We start from the raw sequence: 20,454 nt of genomic DNA on the forward strand, positions 1-20,454 counted from the left end.
GATCGTTGTGCGTGGTTTGTATTGTAAGGGGGAAAACCCTCTGTTTTGAGAGTTCGTTGTGTCCCATTGTGTTCCCAAGCTGCTTTCTTTTGTGGGGTGAAACTAAACATGGGTACCATTTAAAATAAAGAAATGCCTGAATTCTTCTATTTGAAGATCAGGTCACTAGAGGATTCTTTTACTGCACCTTAATGTAGTTGCAAATGTCTGTATACAACTAAAGGCTAATTGTGTGTCCCTATGTATTTATAGTGTTTATTTTGGTTGAATTTCTCATTTTGTGGTGTGCTGTGTAATTAAAATAGTTGGGGTGTGATTTCTTGACATTATTAATTTTGGTATGTTAAAAATATGCAGCACAGTCAAAAAATGGTTTTATTAAATCATTTACTAAATGAAATTGGCACAGTCCACTCTGAGATAAAAATTATTTTCCTTAAGTAACTTTTTTCTGATACCACCTATAATACATATTGTAGAAAATTTTGGAAAAATTAGGGAAAATACCAAAAATTAGCTTTGATTCCACCACCCTGAATTAGTCCGTTCATTTGTAGCCTTCAAATATATTTTTTAAAATTGAAATTAGAATTATAAAGACAATGTGCACTGAAATGGTGTATTACATTTTTGTAACCTGCCTAATACAATTAATGCCAGATTATTTCACCATTTTTCTAAGTATTCTTGTATATGTTGTGGTGCTAATTCAACGTATAACAATCAGAAAAACATACCAGTGAATGCTTCACTAGAAATGACCCGGTGTGAAAGTTGACCAGGAGTACATGTGAAATCCAGGTAATAGAGCCATTCTTTTGCACCAGTGTCCTGGGGTCCTTTATTAAGCAGTGACAAAGTAGGCTCGTATCAACATTTATGTATCAATCCGCCCCCTCCTGTCTTTTCTTTTAGATACACTGATGGGAGGTTCAAACCAGACAATCTCCCATCAATCCGTGGGAACCTCACCCAGCTTCTACCTCCTCACACAATAAGAACACCTACCCGCCTTCTTCCTTGGGCCCTCAGCCCATGTTTGGACCTATTTAGGAGACCTGGTACGATGACGACTGGGAGGAATGTCGTACATCTTTATTTTGTTCCAAAACTCAAGAGGAAAAAGGAGCAAGTCACCATTAATATATTCCTGAACTATTTTCTGCAGATTTTCTTTATGAGAGTATCACATTTGTCTGTGTATCAAACCACATCACCAATTAACTTAAGACACATTATTTATGTAGATATTGCTACAGTGGGAATCATTTGGACTGGCTAGACTGGTCAGTTCTTTGCTGGTTATAATATATATATTTCGGTGAACTAAACCTTATGTCACCACAAAGTGACCTATTTTTATTTCTGGTACTGCATTTAATGTACTTATATTAATATAGGTACATTGGTTTTCTTTGATTGGTGTTTATATGGTATATCTTTTCCATGTTTTTACTTAAAATTTTCTGCATGCTTAGAATTCTCTTATAAGCAAGTGTATGTTGTGTGTATATTTTCCATTTAGATTATCAAGAATTTTCTTCCACATGCTTCACTGTCTATTTATTTGTATATTTATCCTTAATTATATGATACTATTATGTTATTCCTATTTGTCCCCAATATTTTCTCATTTTCCTTCTTTTGATTATTTTAATCACTCCATTTTTTTTCCTCTTGGTATACTAGTTGTATAGTCTTTTACTCTTTTATTAGTTGTTAACCTAGATATTTTATGTTCTTTTGACTTAATAAATTCTACATATACTATCAAACACCAGAATATATAATTTTTTATTCAGACAATATTACTTTGAATTTACCTATATAGCATGTATTTTTTCACAATTATACATATTAAGTCTAACAACAGCCTCACTGACTCATACTCTCTTCTGTAGTTTTATTATTTTGTCTTTCTATGCTTCATTTCTGATAGTTGTTCTAATCTATTTCCCAGCTCGCCAATGTTCTGTTCAGCTAAATCTCATTTCCTATTATATTTGCTTACTGAGTTCTTAACTTCAGTAATTGCGTTTTCAGAGTAGATTCATAGTATTCAGTCTAGTCATCAACTTGCAGCAATCTGTGTGTGTCAGTCGGGGAGCTCTGCCTGGTTCCTGGAGGAAGGAAGGAGGGCTGTGTAACCATCCCCAGTGGCTGATCCCCAGCAGCCGTCCTGGTGTTGAGAAAGTTTGCTTTTCCTTCATAGCGGATCAGGTAAGCTCTTTGGCCTCACAGAAGACAAGGGTTTGGGGAAGTGTGCCGTGCCTTTGCTCCGTGGCAGCGGATTGTGTCACCCCCCCTGCATCACTGGGGTGGCGCTCTCTGGTCCTCTGCCCCGTCCCTAGTCGTTCATCAGCAAATGAGGCAGGACCGTGGGGAAGAGTTGTCCGTGAGTGTGAAATCCTCTTAGTGTAGGATTCCCACTTACAGTCTACACGGACAGGCTGACCACAGTCGACTTTGAAAGTCAGCCGACTGCTGACCGTCCGGGGCCACCGCCTCTTCCTCTCCTGCTCCGCCAAAGGCACAGCAGTTGGTTTCCTGCCTCCTCTCCTGGGGGCTTGTCCCTTTGGGATTCAGCTGTCTTGGTCGCATTATGACCCAAAGGTTTCCGGGGAGTTACAGGCAAGCTAAGCTTTTGCAGGTTATCTTTTTTTTATGTGTGTTTCTCTTAGGTATTAGGATGGTATGACTTTGTGGCTTTTTATGATCAGTAATATTTTTGATGCAGCAAATGAGAGGCCAGTCAAACCATTGGAAAGTTTGAGAAATGAAAAAATATGGAAGCTTAGGGATTGGAAGGAAGCTCTCCCCGTCGTCTTAACTGTGATGGTTCTACAGCAGGTGATTCTAAACAGGGCATCCGGAGCCCACAGGCAGGATCCCCAGTCAGCAAGCTGCAGACTCCCGTGCATCTCCTCACAGCTGCCACTGGACACTACCACCTTCCACCTTCCTAAAGCCACATTCTTGGCAGTGTCTGTCCATATATCCTGGCAGGAAAGACGTGAAAGTGACATTTTCAGGATTTATGCCTTTGCATACAGCACAGAGTTTAGAAAGGTGTGAAATATGCTGACTATCAAAAAATAATATTGGGCACATCTCAACCTATTAAATTGTCATTTCCAGTATGAAAAAATGATTAAATCTCTGAATATGTGTTTATATGGCTGATCTTTTGAATAAATGTTAGATGTTTTATAATCCCTAAATTTTATTTAGAGTGTACTATAATGGCAGTGTAAATATCACAGGATAAACCATTTTTATTTATTTTAAAGGTACCAAATGAAAACATCAAAGGAAACTCATGCTAAGCAATGGTTAAAATTACCTGTTGTTTGACAGCAGTCATATTAGCATATAGAATTCTATAACTTACTAGCTGTGGGGACCTATGCATTTTTAATAAAAAAGTTAAGTGGATTGCACAATGCTTTTGTCATAAACATAGTTGTGATTTTGCTAGATTCTGTGGATATAATATTGTAATGTTATACCAAGTTTTTTTTTCTTCAGTCAGTGTTATGAAGTCCAGTAGAGCCTTTGCATCAATGGGCTCTAATTTCTTCACAATAGGATCAGGGATGAACACTGCTCAGCAACACAAATGAATTACTTACAATGAATGCAACAACACAGATCTCAAAAAAATATTAAACTGGGTGAAAGTAGCCAGACCGAAAAGAATATGTTCTATATGATTCTATTCACGAAACTTAGGAAAGGCTAATACATCTACTGTGGCAGAAGGGAGCTCAGAAGGGATGGGAATCTTCCACGTCTGGACTTGGGTGGTGGTCATGTGGGTTGATACGTTCATCAAGACGTGTTGACGTGCACCAAATGGGTGTGTTTTATATAAAGTATGCTCTAGTGGAGAATATTAAGCAACACAGAGAACCATCAGATGGGCATGAGGTGGCAAGTCAGGTTCATGGAGGAAGGGACTTTAGGATGACTAAAGCGTCAAGGCCATCGGGGACGGCAGGCAAGAGTGTGTGGGCTTCAGGAAAAACCTCTGGTGGGGATGCCCCCCGGAATGGGAGGAATATCTGCGTGATTGTCATCCCGAATCCTGTGGAGCAAGCAATGTTCCTCTGCATCCTTGGAAGCAGAGGGAGGCAGGCGGCTCCTAGCGGCAGAGGGACGCGTGGGGCTGGAGGCGGCGGGGGGCGTGAGTGCAGAAGGGGGAGCAGCCGGCCTGCGGGCAGCCCGGAGGCGCCGAGGAAGGCGAGGCAGGTTTCTTCCCCGGAGCCTCGGGGAGCGCGGCCCTGCCCAGCCCCTTGGAGCAGACCGGCGAGGTCGGAAACTTCACTTCGCGGTGCCAGGGTACCAGGCTCGGGGCGGCTTGTGCAGAAGCAGCAGGAATCTGCGGCAGGGGTGCAGGACGGCGCGGGGGAGGCTGCACGGGGTCTCCGCAGAAGGTTGCCGCGTGCCCCTGAACCAAAGCCTGCATTTCTGGTCCCACTGCCCTGAGGCTGCGCCCTCCTCGGGCCCCTTTCTCATAGTTTCTTTTGAGATTCAGGGACCACGTGGCTGTCCATCGTTCCACTCAGAAACTCCAGAGGAGTCTGTCTTCGTCACCAGACTGGCCGTATGAAAACCACGTCGCCTTCAGCTGCCGGGCTTTTAAGTGTGTGCTGTTGGTTACGAGGCTCCGGCCCAGCCAGCCACCGAATGACCCCGGGAGAACTCGTTGCTAACGGGATGAACAGAAAGTCCAGTATTTTTAACTGCAGCTAAAAATGGAGAGAAAGGGAATGTATACATCTATTTTTCTACAGTCTCATAAGGACATTTACACATACAGGACGGTTAGGACATTGAAAAGGAAAGGGTGGGATGGTTTATGTTTAGAAAAGTGAAATTTAACACATTCCACTTCATTCTTGGAAGTGGACATTATTTGCAGTAACAGTCCCCTTTAGGGACCTGTTCCGTGGATTGCAGTGTCTAGTTTTTGCTGCCTTATAAAGTATGTGCGCTGAATGTTTTCTTCAGGTGAGTGACGGTGAGAAAGAGAAACACTACAGGTTGAATCACTTCAGTGATAATGAAACCTTCAATTACAATAGCACGTTTGCAACGTCTGTAATTACAAAGGAATGGCTTACAGACAAAATGCTCTATCTGAAAAATCTGTTTTGAGTTTTTTTGTCATTCTAAATGTAAGACTATACAATCTAAATGTAAGAGAACACAATCGTTTTAAACATTGCTTTGTTTTCAAGTGAAGGTAGATGGAAATTCTTGGAAGCATTTGCGGCAAGGTGAACTCTGAGTCTGGTAACTTTCTCCCGAAGAGGACCCAGTGGTGTTGAATGGCAGTGGAGGATGGGAGGCACCGCTAGCTTGCAGAAGAGTGTAAATCTTCCGGAAAGGCCTGCTTCTTGCTGGTCTACACCCAGGGCTTTAGGACCCTGACCCAGCACCCCCACCTGGGATAGCCCCTCAGCTTGGGCGGCAGGTGAGGGGGGCCCCGCGGAGCATCACCGTCTGCTGACACCCACCTGCGCCCCCCCCTCCCGGGCCCTGGGCGCCCAGCCCGGGGCGCGGCCGCGTTCTCCCCAGGTGGGTGTGATTCTCAGCCCGCGTGCCGGCCGCCTGCGCTTCCCGCTGGGACCCGGGGGCTGCTCGGGCCCTGCCCTCCCCCCGGCCGCGCCCCCTCTCCCCTAAGGCCCGCGGGCTGCAGAGCCTCCCCGCCGCCGGAGCCCTGGTCCTAGAAGCCCCGTGTGACCAGAGCACCCGGACTCCCGCCCCCAGTTCAGCACCGCGGGACGTGCCGGGACGGCCGGGCCTGGGCCGCGGGCAGGTAGGAGGGGAGGCGCCCCGGCTCCGTTAGCCGGAGAGGAAGGGGCACCGGGTTTGGGGTGCGCGCGTTAGGTCAGCCCGCTTCGCTGGGGGGACTGGTTCCTGTGACGTTTAAGGCCCCGAGTGTCGTCAGCAAGTCCCGTTACCCCTGACGTAGTGGCTCCGTCCCCTGAATGCGTGATGTCCCGAGAGCCGTGACTGTGTCTGTGTCCGGGGCGGCCTGCGCTTTACTGACCCAGCAGCGGGGTGGGACCTGGGGCGCCGGGTGTGGGGCTTTGACCGCCCCGTTTCTTAAAGGGCAAGTGGGGCTCACGCGTGATGCTGTGAGGCGTTTTGAGGCAGGTCAGTGGTGGTAAAACTGGCGATTTCCACCTGCCAGGACGTTCCGAGATGGCCCGAGCCAGGACCAACTGGGCGCGCGCCTCAGGCCTCTCTCCTGCCCCAAACTGTGCAAATAACCACGTAGTAACAGAAAGCACGCCGTGGTGGTCATAGAATGAAGGGATTTCCCAGAGGAGCAGAACCTGCGGGATTGCTGAGCGTGGAAGCAGGTGCGGGTGCACTGAGGAGTGAGACCGCCTGCAGGGGAGAAACCCCAGGTGCTGCGGGCACGTCACGGGAGGCACATGCCTGGAGGGGGTGGTGGGGCGGTGTGGGGGGAGACAGGCCAGCAGAAGGGCCGTCAGGCTGCGGCTCCCGGGCAGGGCCTCCCTCCCTGTGCGCCTCGTGGTCGTGGAACAGGCCCGAGAGCAGAGGCAGAGCAAGGCCCCGGGGGCCAGACCCACCCAACTCCGCGGTCTGGGACTCCCTGCTGCTCCCTGGGGCTTGGGGCTCCCTGGGGCTGGGGGTCCCTGCTGCTCCCTGGGGCTGGGTCCGCCTGGGGCTCTCTGGGGCTGGGGCTTCCTGAGGCGGCCCTTCCTGTTCTAGTCCAAGGGTCTGGGGCTCCCTGGCGCTCCCTGGGGCTCCCTGGGCCTGGGGGTTCCTGGGGCTGGGGTCCCTGCTGCTCCCTGGGGCTGGGTCCCCCTGGGGCTCCCTGGGGCTGGGGGTCCCCCTGGGGCTCTCTGGGGCTGGGGCTCCCTGAGGTGGCCCTTCCTGTTCTAGTCCAAGGGGCGGAGCCTGTTCAAGGAGGCTGCTGCCTCCCCCCCTCCTGAGGCCGATTGCACCAGGAGAAATAGTTAAGTCTGGCTGAATAGAGTCTAGGAGTAACTATTGAGAATGTTTACAGCAAACAATTTGGGTATGAACATATATTGCTGTACATCAATCAGAAAACCATAAGAACATCTCAAAAATTGGGTAAAGGATCTGAATAGAAATTCCTTAAGGGGGGCAGGAAATAGCAAATTGATATGGAACAATGCTCAAGTACATATTTACAAACTGAACTTTGGCAAAAATCTGTGAAAATAGTTTGTTGACAAAAATACAAATCTGTAGTGACAGAGAAAAGGATAAGTGGAAAATATACTTCCCCATATTACTGATGGTGGTGAATATTATTTTGAATACTTCAGAGGAAATGACTGGCAATATGTAGTAAAATTTAAAATATAAATAATCCAGCTATCTTAATTCTGTATGTAAAACCTTAAGCCAACTTGTCAAAATGATACATAGAAAGATGTTCATTACTCCAGGATTTGTAACAACAAATTAAGGATAATTATAAAAAGTAAAATAGACAGGCACACAGTAGAATAATATTATTTCATTTAAAGAATTGATTAATCTATCAATATAAATAGAACAAAATACTAACTACCAAAAAGACACAGTTGAACATAGTATTATAGTATTCATGTAAATATACACAAATGAACAAAATATATTTGTATAAACATTACTTGTATGTATTTCCCTTAAATATTGTTAAACTCTAGTTTCCCTTAGTAACAAAAGTTATTGAATAAATTATCTGTACTTCCTATTATTTTCCCTCATTCTATCCTAAAAGGCCTTGTTCCCACCTCTTTTGAAACCACTCCACCAATGTCAGCGACCTTCATCTTGTCAAATACTCTGATCTGTCATAGTCCTCGACTTTACTCTTCACCAGCTTTAAACACAGATCGCTGCCTCCTCTTTGAAATTACTACACTACTTGTATTCCAAAATACCACACTAACCTTTTTTTTTCAAAAACCTCTATTTTCTTTGTTTTCTCTCTACTTGAACTCAAAATTTTGGATTGCTCCAAAGGCTTTCCAGTGGTCATCTTGGCTTTTACCTAAGCTTATTCTAGGTGATCTTCACCTTTCCTGTCATTTTACGTACTGCATACAGAATAAACTGATAACCCGAAATATTTAACCCCAGGGCCAAATTCTCCCTTGAAATCCAGACTCTTGTGATGAATCATTTTTCATCACTTCTACCTTATATTAAGATACAATTTCTCACTTGGAAATTGCAACCACCTTCTAAAATATGTGAAATTAGTTTCTCTGAAAAAGAGCAGAGATATTAAATATTTGAATAATTAATAGCTGAAAATTTGACAAATATGAGGATAACAATAAATCGACAGACCCCAAAATTGAATCGGTACCAAATGCAGAGGACATCTCTGAGGCACAAATTAAGTGCTGAAGATGTGTTCTTTAAAGCAGCTAGAATAATGTGTATTGTGCACAGAGGAGCAAAAATGAGGCCGGCAGCTCCTTGTCAGAAGCTATATAAGGGGAAGACCAAGGCAATGACATTTTTACTGAAAAAAAAGTGCCAGTCTAGAATTCTGTACCAAGCAAAACTATAACTCCAAATGAAACAATGACTATTTGAGAGAAAAACAGTTTCTTGCCAGCAGGTCTTAACTATCAGAAATGTTAATTTCTGCAGGGAAAAAGAAAAATACCAGAGGGATACTAGGATCTTCAGGATCTACAAAACAAAAGAGCACCGGGAAAGCATAAAAATGTAAGTAAATATGAACAATATCTTTATTCAAAGTCTTTTTTTATTGTAAAATATGCATAATATAATTTCACATTACAGTCATTTTAAAGTCTACAGTTTTGTGGCATGAAGTACATGCACAGTGTATAGCCATCTCTACCATCCACGCCACAAGGTTGTGGTGTGTGTCAAAATTTCCTTTATTTTTAAGGCTGAATGACACCCTGTTTTATGTACATACCACATTTGGGTTAACCGCTGGGCATTTGGTTTGCTTCCACCTTTTAGCTGTTGTGAATAAAGCTGTTATGAATGTGGATCTGCAAACATCTGTTCAAGCCTTTACTATCGTTCTTTTGGGTATATTCTCAGAAGTTGAATTGCTAGGTCATGGAAATTCTACTAGTTATTTGAGGCACTGCTTTATTTTCCTCTGTATCTATACCACTTTGCATTCCCATCAACAGTGTGCAATGGTCTCAGTTTCTCCATGTACTTGCCAATATTTTCATATTTTTGTGATTGTTGTCATCTTAGTAGATATGAGTTGATATCTCAATGCGGTTTTGTTATGCATTTCCCAGATGATGAGTGATGTTCAGAATCTCTTCATATTTTTACTGTCCATTTGTATGTCTTTAGAGAAATGTTCATTTAAATTTGTCCATTTCTAAGGAGGTTGTTTTTGTTGATTTGTTGTTCTTTACATATCCTGGGTAAATCTGCTATCTGATAAGAGACTTGGAAATATTTTCCTCCATTCCCTGTGTTACCTTTACACTTTGATAATTTCTTGGGTTTTTTCTTTACATAAAAGCATTTAATTTTGACATTCAGTTGATATTTTCTTCTGCTAACTGCTTTTGGTGTTATATCTAAGAAATAATTGATAAACTTGGTGTCATGAAGCTTTTCCCTACTGTTTTCTCCTAAGAGTTTTATAATTTTAGCTCACACACTAGGTCTTTGTTCAATTTTGAGTTAATTTTTGCATATGATATAAGGTAAGTACCCAACTTAATTTTTTTCTTTTGGCATGTGGGTATTTAGTTTCCCAGGATTTGTTAAGACTGTGTTTTCCCCATGAAATGAAGCTGGTAAGTTTTGACCATGTATCATTTGATCATATATATTAAGGATTTATTCCTGAGTTCTCTGTTCTGTCCTGTTGGTCTATATGCCTTTATGACAGTAGCATACTGCTTTGATTAGCTTAGCTTTGTTCTGCAATTGTACTCCTTCAACATTGTTGTGGCTACTCAAGGTCCCTTGAGATCCGTGGGAGTTTTAGAATGGATTTTTCTATTTCTGGTAAAAACAACATTGGAATTTTGGTAAGGATTGTGCTGAATCTGTAGGACACTTTGGGTAGTATTGACACCTGAACAATATTCTTCTAAGCTGTGGAACATAAAATTCCTTTTTATTTGTCATCTTTAATTTCTTTCAGCAAGGTTTTGTAGTTTTAAGAATACAAGTCTTTTTGCCTCTTGGTTATTTCTGAGCATTCTTTTTGATGCTACTGTAAAGGGAATTATATTCTTAATGTCCTTCTCAGATGATTAAAAAGTTAGTGGTATTTGTACATTCTATTTTATTGAAATATAGTTTATGTACAATATTTGTTAAAGATGACCAACTTAGTGATTCAGCAATTATATATATTATTAAATGCTTACCATAAGTGTCCCCATACAAAGTTATTACACTATTATGAGCTATATAACTTACACTATGCTTCTATCTTTGTGATTTAATTATTTATAATTTGAAGTTTGTACCTCCTTATCTCCTGCTATTTCCCCCCATCTCCCCACCCCCACAGTAACCAACCTCCGGTTCTCTGTGTTTGAGCCTGTTTCTGGTTGATTTGTTTTGTTTGGCAGATTCCACATATAAGTGAAATCATACAGCGTTCCTCTATCTCTGACTTATTTTCACTTAGCATAATACCTACTAGGTCCATTCATGTTGCAAATGGCGAGATTCATTCTTTTTTATGGTGGATTGAGATTCCATCATGTAAGTGTACCGTATCATCTTTATCCATTCATCTATTGATGAATCCTTTGGTTGCCCCCGTATCTTGGCTATTGTAAATAATGCTGCATACACAAAGGGACGCGTATATCTTTTTGAATTAATGATTTTATTTTCTTTGGATAGATTGAATGCCATTAATTTTTGTGTGTTCCTATATCCAGTAACTTAATTCTTTTATTAGTTACAGGTTTTGTTTTTTTGTTTTTTTGTTGGCTTTCTACATATAATGTCATATTCTCTGCAAAAAGAATTTTGTTGTTCATTTCCAAATTGGATGCCTTTGATTTCTTTCCTAATTGCTCTGGCTAGGACTTGAAGTACTACATTGAGAGAAATGGCAAAAAAAAAAAAAAAAAAAAGGCATTCTTGTTTTGGTTTAAAATGCTTTCACAATTTTAAAAAAATAAACATAATAATGTCTCTTAGGTTGTATGGTTTATATAGATGAAAAATAATAGACTATGGGAAGACAGAAGTACATAGTAGTAAGGCTCTTGGTCTGTATGCAAAGTAGCATATTACTGAATATTCACTATTCCTAGTGAAAGATTTATTATAAACCTCTTGCAAACAATGATGATAAAACAAGTATAGCTAATAAGCCAAAAGGGAATATTAAATGAAATTCAAAAGTTAATCTACAAGAAGGTAGAAAGGAGAAAAAGGACGAAGGACAGTGGTAACCTAAAATAGATGACAAGATGGTTTTAAAGAAAACCATATCAATTATATTAAATTTAAATGACCAAATATTTCAACTAAAAGATAGCTTCAGATTGGTTCTTGTTTTTAAACCAACTAAGTAGACTTCAGAAGGAGAGAGATTGCTAAGAAGAATAAGAAGGAACATTTCATAAAGTAGTCAGTTAGCAAGAAAATAGAAAAATCATTATTGTATATATACCAAAGAAGCTTAAATATGTGGAGAAGATCTCAGAAGTATAAGGAGAACTAGACAACTCAAAACTACACAATTCACACTACAAGTGAGAAATACAACACTTCTCTCAAATTCGTACATAGACGTGAAGAATATTGTCAAGCAACTGTACCTATATAAAAACATATAGGGACCGATCTGCCTATTAGAAGAAAATACTATCTTCAAATACTCAAAGAATATTCATCAAGATTGGTTTATATTCTAGACTAGCTTATTTTATTTTTAAAAATATTTTTAAAATAATTTTATTTTTAAAAACTCTTATTTTAGAATGCAGATATCAAAAAGAGAACACTTAAAAAAATCATCAAGCAGTGGGAAATAATACTTAAAATACTTTTAAAGGATTCATTGGTCATTCAAGAGCAAAAGGACATTTAAAATGTTGTGAGCTAAGTTAAAATGCACATACCTGTTTTTGGATGCGGGTAAAGTGGTGCTCACGGGCGTGTTTATAGCATTAGATGCTTAGATCGGAACAGAAGATTCCAAACCAGTGACTAACTTCAACCGTAAGGACCTGAAGCGTACAGAGCACCCTGAGCACTGGGTGAGCAGAGGGCCAAAATAACAGACATGAAAGTATCAAAACCATAATATTTGAAAGGCAATCAATGAAACCAAAACTTGTTCCTTTGAAAACATAAGTAAACACACTTACCAATATGAAGAATAAACACCAGATACTACCACAGATGATTCAGATACATAAAACAAAGGTCAGCAAACTGTAGCTTCCGGCTCCGTTTTCCAAGTAAAGTTTCTTTGGAGCATATCTATGCCCATTTATTTTCATGTTGCCTGTCATTGCTTTTGGGCTGGTAGAGATGAGTACTCGTGATGGAATGTATAGTGCAGAAAACCTGAAATCTGGCATTTTACAGAAAAAGCTTATAACCAGTAAAAGAGAATTATGTACAGAAATGTACCATTTATTTTAAAACTGAGGGGAAATGTGTATGTTTCTAGAAAGGCCTTAAGTTGACTGTAGCTCACTGAAAAATGAAATAGTTAACCTGAGTGCATGTGTTATCGTGCACATGTTATCACAAACCTCCACAATATTTGACTAAATAAGTTCTGAAAGAAAAGCACCAGTTACACACAACACACAACACCGCAGGGCAGCTTTCAATCATTTTAGCAGGCCAGCGTTACCCAGCTACGGAAGCAAAACTTAGGCCCTTCTGAGAAGGGAAAAGCACAGACTAGTCCTCCCAAGCCCGTGGACATAAAAATCTTCAAGAACATTTTAGCAAATCAAATCCAATGTAAAACGAGTCCAGACATATGGATTTATCCCAGAAATGCAAGTCTGGCTTATTTGAAAATCAATGCTATTCACCATATTAAATAGTCAAGGAGGGAAAGAACATGATTGTATCAGCAGATGCAGAGATACTATCTGTAAAAACTCAATCACCCTTCTTGATAAAAAATGCTCAGCAAGATAGCATTAGAAGGAAAAAGTAATTGATTTCTATGGAAAACCCTGTTTCCATTATACTTACTAGCGAATAACTAAATACCCTCCATGTAAGAACAAGGCAAAGATTTCTCCTCTTATCACTGATACTCTCTGTATTGTACCAAAGGTCGTAGCTTTCAGAGTGGAGGCAGAGCAAAGACAACTGCTTTCACATTGGAAGATAAATGAAAATGTCTCCACTAGCAAATGCCATCTGCTAATTACAAAACCCTACAGAATATATAGAACACACACAACACCAAGCAATTCTGACACCAGGAGGGTGTCTGAGGATTAGGCTCAATTCTGACACTGTGTCCCCGGAGACAGTGTCAGATGCCACAGATTAGGCTTCAGTGCTGCAACACGTCCCCTTCCCCCCATTTCAGATGTTAGTCCTAAATCCCAGGCTGTTATCTGTGCTTCTGACCGACTGGCTGCAGATTGGAGGTTACAGCGACGTCTTATGTTCTATTAATTTGCTGGAACACCTCACAGAACTCCGGGAAACTCCTCCCACTTTATTCAAGGACGTGATGAAGGGCATGAAATGACAGCCAGATGCAGATAGTTGCACAGTGAGGTTCCGAACAAAGGAACTTCGGTTGGTGGAGCGTGGGGCCTGCCTCAGAGCATTCTGGTTCCCCAGGCGTGGAAGCTGTCAGAAAAAGGACCGAAATCTAAAAATCTATGCTCTTGGATTTTTATGGAGACTTCATTACATAGTCATGATTGACTGAATCATTGGCCACTGGCTGATGCATTCTCCAGGCGCTCTCCCTCCCCCTGAGCCTGGGTGGTGGGGGTCTGTGGTGGGGCTGGATGGTGGGGCCCCCAAGTCACCATCATTAATAAGAGGATAACCATGCCACCTGTGTGGCTCTGGAGTGTCATCAAGACCTGTGCATAAAGACCAAATACATCTGAGAAATGTATTTTGGTCATCTGAGTGACCAAATATGTATTTCTTATAAACCCTTATATCACAATAGCCCAGGAATATTTTTGTACAAATAGGCATCCTCATTCTAAAATTACTACAGTAAAATAAATTACCTAGATTAACAAAAATGTTGAAGAATGTCAGAAGGCACATTGTACTCAATTTCAAGACTCATTGTAAATACAGACATTGAAACAGTTGGCTATTTGTCTACAGATAGATACACGTATCTATTATTTTGAAGGCTTCCTTGTAAAAACTTTGTTAAACACATCAATCAGGTTAAAAGAGATATTTCTGAAGACTGCCAGTGGAATGGATATACTCCCCATTTTGAGACGTCCTTAATGAGACGTTTGCTTTAACATGGAGATACCAGGTTTGTGAGGATTCTTTCCTAGGTGATCGTTTCTTCTAGGTTTTCATTTGCTTGCTTGATCAAGCGCCACACTACCTGCTGTAGGTGACACACAGGTTGAATCACTCCCCTCCCTATCAGTCCCCCTCTCCCCGACTTCAACCATTGCTGATTCCAAATGATAGTTCTGTACATTACACACGTAGATTATCTGAGTTTTTCATCACTCTATAATTATTCCTGGCCTGATTCAGTTGTTATAAATAATACAATTTTTAAGAATTTAGATGTATGATGGGAATTTTCATAAATTTCCTCTGTAGGAAATTTAGGTCAGAACATCTGGCAGCTGATGGCTCATAAGTAGCAATATTCTTGATTATGGGCAGAGTATAGAGTGAAAGTGGCAGATATTATTAATCCTCATTAAAAAGTAATGAGAGTGAGTCCATCTCATTTTAATTGTGATGAACATTTCAAGGGGAGAGTGCCATCTACTTTCTCAGGAGAATGCTTTTAGCACCAACAGACACTGAGAGATAACTTATCACAAATTGATTAGACAAGATGACTTATCTTGACAATTGGCAAGGAAGCCCAATCTATCCAAGGTTTCTTCTAGAATATTTAGAGAACCTTGTTTTTTATTCTACTTTCCATAATAGCTTAGAGCCAGACCTTATTTACATATCACTTTATTAAATAAAATAACAGTATAGACACTATAACACACTTATTATCACTACTACTTAAATAGTCACTCTTTAGTTGTATATTATATGCTATAGCTTCAAGTAGTAATAGTCACTTGAAATAGCCATTTTCAATATTAAGGAAATTTCTTTAAACTAAGAGCTATTATCAAAGGAAAAATAAAAAATAAACATAGAGCTCTGTTTCTAGCAACATAGTAGATAAGTTATCTGGAAGCTTGGTTTGCACACCATAACACAAAACATCCAGAAATGCTGAATAGGACAGATCCCAGTGTGGAAAAACAAAGAGGAAACTGAAAACTGGATCTGCTGCCTGAAGCTATAGACGCACTGGAGTCTTTTGCAGATGTTGGTAACCAAGGGCTTGTGTTTTAATGACCATGTTTTGGAATAAGAGATGTGACCTTGATTGCAGACAGTGTAATAAGTTGGGAATAAATCTCCCACACATAGGTGAGGTCCTTTAAAGCAATGATTTCTAGCCTTTTTCCATTCCATAGCAATGTAAAAAAATCTTTTAATAAATCACACTGGTATAAACAGATGAGGCTATTAGTACTGGCCAGCAGCCTATTCACCACGACGACATACTCATTGGGAACTTTTGCCTTATTACACCCCTGACTAAAGGAAAGGACTAGGAAAAATCTCCCATCCAGCAAAATGAGACGGTCAGGGAAGTAATTCTTATTCTACCCAAATCAAATGCCTAGGGAGTGGAGGGGGTGCTCCTTGGGAATTCATAACCAAAGAGTGTCTTCATGTGGGTTTATGGCTCAAATTTATAATAAATTATTCCCTGAAAGTTAGCAGTGGGGCATTTGGTAGGAGGAAGCACATATTCTCCAAAAGGACAAACCCTCAACCCAGGTCTTGAAGAATCCATCCATGATTCATCAACACCAAATATGTTGACTGAAAATGCTATTTGTGATATAACATGTGATACCATTTATGTAAAGTTTAAAATTTGAGGAAACAGTGCTACTTAATGTTTAGGTAAATACATTCAAGTTGTAAGAGTATTAAAGTTGTGTACAGACATTGCATAAAATAAATTCAGGATAATGCTTATTTTCAGGTAGTCAGAAAGTTAATGAGATTTGCAAGATAGAGATACATAGGGGATTTCAGTCACATTTGTAATGTTTAATTTCTTGATTGAATTGGCAGGTATTATGTATTTCTTTCTCAGCTCTAAGTTCCTTGAGTAACAAAATGATACGTAATTTTAGAATGGGACTTTTCTCTCTTGGTGACAGTAAAATAAAAGACAGATTATCTGGAAACAAAGTATTGCAAAGAGCTGCTGGATCCAAAGCAGGAACTATGCGTTGATTTCATTCTCAAAAGTTTAAGGGGATGGGAATGTATACAGTGAATCACTGAGTGGAATCAGTGGTCAAAACCAAGACGGAAAAGCAGGTGAGGATTTTCTCGAAAAACAAGAGTGAAAACTGTCAGTAGTCAAGAGTGAGGCAGGTAGACAGGAACTGAGAGGGGCAAAAGAATGGATACACGTCTGCCCTAGTTCAAAGCATCTGTCAGGAGTTGAAGGGTTGGCAGCGAAATAAGAATTAGGGCAAAGCAAGTCTGGAAATACAACGGGGAGTAGACCACCAATGCAGAGCTCAAAAAATGATACAGCTTCTGCGTGTAGCAATCCCGAACCTCTGATGGAGAACTTAACTGTTGCACACCGTCAAGGTGAAGAGCTCTCCATTACTGGAAATCATTTGCTTCAGGAAGTTAAACCTTGAAGGGAGCCTGGATATCCAGAATAGAGTATGAATTTTTAGAAATCCAGAAGGAAACTGCCTCAGTGTGGTGAAAAGACATAGAAGAGGGGAAAATGTCATCCAAAGAAATTGTCTCTTGCTGAATCGGTGTCCTTTCAAGCTCCAGGAAGTCCTCTGAAAAATCGGATAGCCTTGCATGGTTTCTCTGAAACATACTCTGCTTTTCTCCTGCTGCGTTTAAGATGATCTCTTTATATTTAATTTTTGAAATTTAATTACATGCGTCTGGGTGCGGACTCCCTGGGCTCATCTTGGTGGTGGCTGCCTGTGGTTTCTGAACCAAGATGTCTGTTTCCTTCCCCAGGTTAGGGAGGTTTTTAGCCATTATTTCTTCACATAAGTTTTCTTTCCCTTTCTATTTCTCTCTCCTTCCAGAACCCCTATCGTGAGTGTGAGGATACTTGATGTTGCCCCTGGATCCCATGACCTATCCTCATTTTTTTAAGTTGATTTTTCCTCTTGCTTCTCAGCTTGAGTACTCTCCATTTCTCTGGCTTCCAGATCACCGATCCATTCTTCTGCACCCACTAATCTGCTGTTGATTCCCTTCAGTGTATTTTTCATTTCAGGTATTGAATTCTTCAACTCTGAATGGTTCTTCTCATATTTTCTCTCTCTTTGCTGAAGTTATCACTGAGTTCATCCACTCTTTCCCCAAGTTCGGTGAGCATTTTTATGGCCATTACTTTGAACTCTTTATTGGGTGGGTTGCTTCTCTATGTTTGTTTAGTTCTTTTTCTGAGGTTTTGTCTTGTTTTTTGGTTTGGAACATATTCTCCTGTCTCCCCATTTTGCACTACTTTCTGTGTTTGTGTCTGTGAATTAGGCAGAACAGCTACCCCTCCCTGTTTTAAAGAACTAGCCCTGTGAAGGATCATCTCACGTGTGGTCTGTGTGTGCCCGGTGACCCTGGCTGGAGCCTGGGGCAGGCTTGGGCTGGGGGCAGGTGGGGGAGCCTCTGCCCCAGGGACTGCCCATTGGACAGCTGGAGCTCCAGCAAGCGTGGGTCAGGGGAGGGTTCTGGGGCACCCTATGCTGGGGCTTCCCTATGGAGACAGCTAAAGCTGGAGCAGAGCTAGGCTGGGGCTGCTGGGGTGCTTCATGCCTGGGCCGCCTTGGTGAGATGGCCGCAGCAGGGTAGGGGCCCGGGGCTTGCTTGGTGCCCTAGCAGGCTGGCTGGAGCACCTGCATCTTGATTTATCTGTACTGTCAAGGTGGAGAGGGAATGGAACCAATGGCTCTTGCCAGCGCCTCTGACCCTGGAAAGAGTCCCAGCAGTTCCCCCGTGGTTGGGCAGGTGCTCTGGAGTTAGCAAAAGGATTTCCTTCACCTATAGCTTAGTTTCCTTTTTGACAGCTGTTCACTGTGCTGCAGGGTTGGTAAGTCAGTGTGTGGACCCCTCAGGGGTATCCCTTCTACAGGAGGCCATAGCCTGGGTGGGGGGTGCTTCCCATCAGTATGGTGTCTGTCTCTCCCACCCTTTCCTCTGTGGTCCCTCGATTATTGATTGTGCAGAAGCTGTTCAATCAGCCCTCAATTCTTCTGGAGAATTGCTCTGTATGTTGTATAGATTTGTTGTGTTGTGAGAAGAAATGAGTTCAGGTTCTACCTATGTTACCATGTTGGACTTCCTCGAGACTGCACTAGTAAGTGTGTGTGACAATATATGACATGTGCCCGCATAAAACTGTCACCATAATTAGGATAGTGTGTCTATAATCCCCCAAAATGTCTTACCACTTTGAAACACGTTTCTCCTCCCTCTTATCTCTAGGCAACCAATGATCAATGACTTGCCTCTGTCAGTGCAGACTAGCTACATTCTGTAGAAACCGAAGTAAAGAGAATCACAGTATGGCTTTTTCCAGCATGATTTTTTCTTAGATTCATGCATGTTCTTGTGTGTATCAATAGTTCATTCTTTTATATTATTAAGTAACCTTTCATTATAGGTATGGATGGAAATTTGTTTAATCACATGATGATGGACATTTGGGTTGTTTCCAGTGTTTATTACAAATAAATCTGCAGTCACCACTTTGTACCCCAACTTCTTTAGAGATTTATACTCCTTACTTTTGAGCAGATATGTAAGGATTGAAAATCTGGATCATATGGTAGGTACATTGAATGTATTAAGCTGTTACATTGTTTTACAGAGTGGTTATTTATTTTGCATTGACAGTGCACAGAGTTCTAGTTCTCCCATATCCTCACCAACACTTGGTATTGTCAGATTTTTAAAATTTTAGGCAATTTAAAGGTGTGTTTACAATGTAACTGTTGATTTAATTTGTATTTGCCTAATAACTAATCATGTTGGGCATCTTTTCACATGTTTTTTGCCATCTGTATATCTCTGGTGAAATATCTGTTCAAATATCTGCCTTTACATTGGATTTTTTTTTTTGTATTACTGAGGTTTGAACATTCTTTGTATATTTTAGATATGATTCCTTTATCAGATACATAACTTGGAAACATTTTCTCCTAGACCGTGGTTTGCCTTCTCATTTGATTTAACTGTATTATGAAGATTGGAAAAATTTTTTAAATGGTAAAGCCCTTGTAATCAATATGTTTCTTTATTGCATTATTGTTTTAAATGTTGTATTTAAGAATTCTTTGCAAGCCTAATTTCAAGGATATTTCTCCTGTACTTCCAGAAGTTTTGTAGTTCTAGATTTTATATTTAAGGACATGATCTATTTTGATTTAATTTTTGAATATTGTACAAGGTATGGAACAAAGTTGACTCTTCTGCATATGACTATACAGCTTCTAGCAATATTTATGGAAAACATCATCCTTTTTATCACTGAATTGCCTTTGAACCTATGTCAAAATTCAGTTGTATAAATGTGTAGGTGCATTTCTGGATTTCCTATTCTGTTTCATTTATATAGTTGTCTGTGTTAATGCCAGTAATACATTTTTTCATTCCTGTGTCTTCTAAAGTCTTATAGTCAGATTTTGTTCTTTCAGAATTGTTTTAGCTATTCTAATTTCTCTGGATTTCTCTGAGTTTAAGATTATTATGTTTTTTCTATTTAATTTTGTTAATCTGAAATAGTATTGATAGAGCCTCAAATATAAAATCAAGCTTGTATTGCTGGTCATGATGTGTATTTTGAAATACATTTACCTTCACACTTGCTAAAAATTATTTTAGAATTTTTATGTCTGTGTTCAAGAAGAGTACTGGTCTATAGTTTTCTTTCTCATCTGTTTTGACATCATAAGAATGTATTGGAAGCATTTGTATATTTCCACCTCTGTTTGGTAGAATTCACTGGTGAAGTTACATGGGCCTATTCCTTTTCTTTTGGGAAAGCTTTATTTTTAAATTACAAACTCATTTTCTGTAATAGAACTATTGAAGTTAATTTCTCTTAAAATTATTTTGCTATTGTCATGTCATTGGAGTTGTGTATATCGGCACAAAATTGTTCATAATATTACCTTG

At 40.5% G+C, this 20,454-nt stretch overlaps 1 long non-coding RNA gene across 2 annotated transcripts in view; it reads left to right on the forward strand.

Moving 5' to 3' along the window:
* The first annotated feature begins 5,214 nt into the window (after positions 1-5,214).
* Positions 5,215-20,454, forward strand: part of LOC108390737 (uncharacterized) — a 118,545-nt gene continuing 103,305 nt past the window's right edge. For both annotated transcript variants that reach the window (XR_012124058.1, XR_012124059.1), the window contains exons 1-2: positions 5,215-5,824; positions 8,662-8,739. This is a non-coding gene — a long non-coding RNA (uncharacterized lncRNA). The remainder of the gene's footprint in view (positions 5,825-8,661; positions 8,740-20,454) is intronic.

The sequence above is a fragment of the Manis javanica genome, chromosome 12 (genome assembly GCF_040802235.1).
Source record: "Manis javanica isolate MJ-LG chromosome 12, MJ_LKY, whole genome shotgun sequence".
Lineage (NCBI taxonomy): Eukaryota > Metazoa > Chordata > Mammalia > Pholidota > Manidae > Manis > Manis javanica.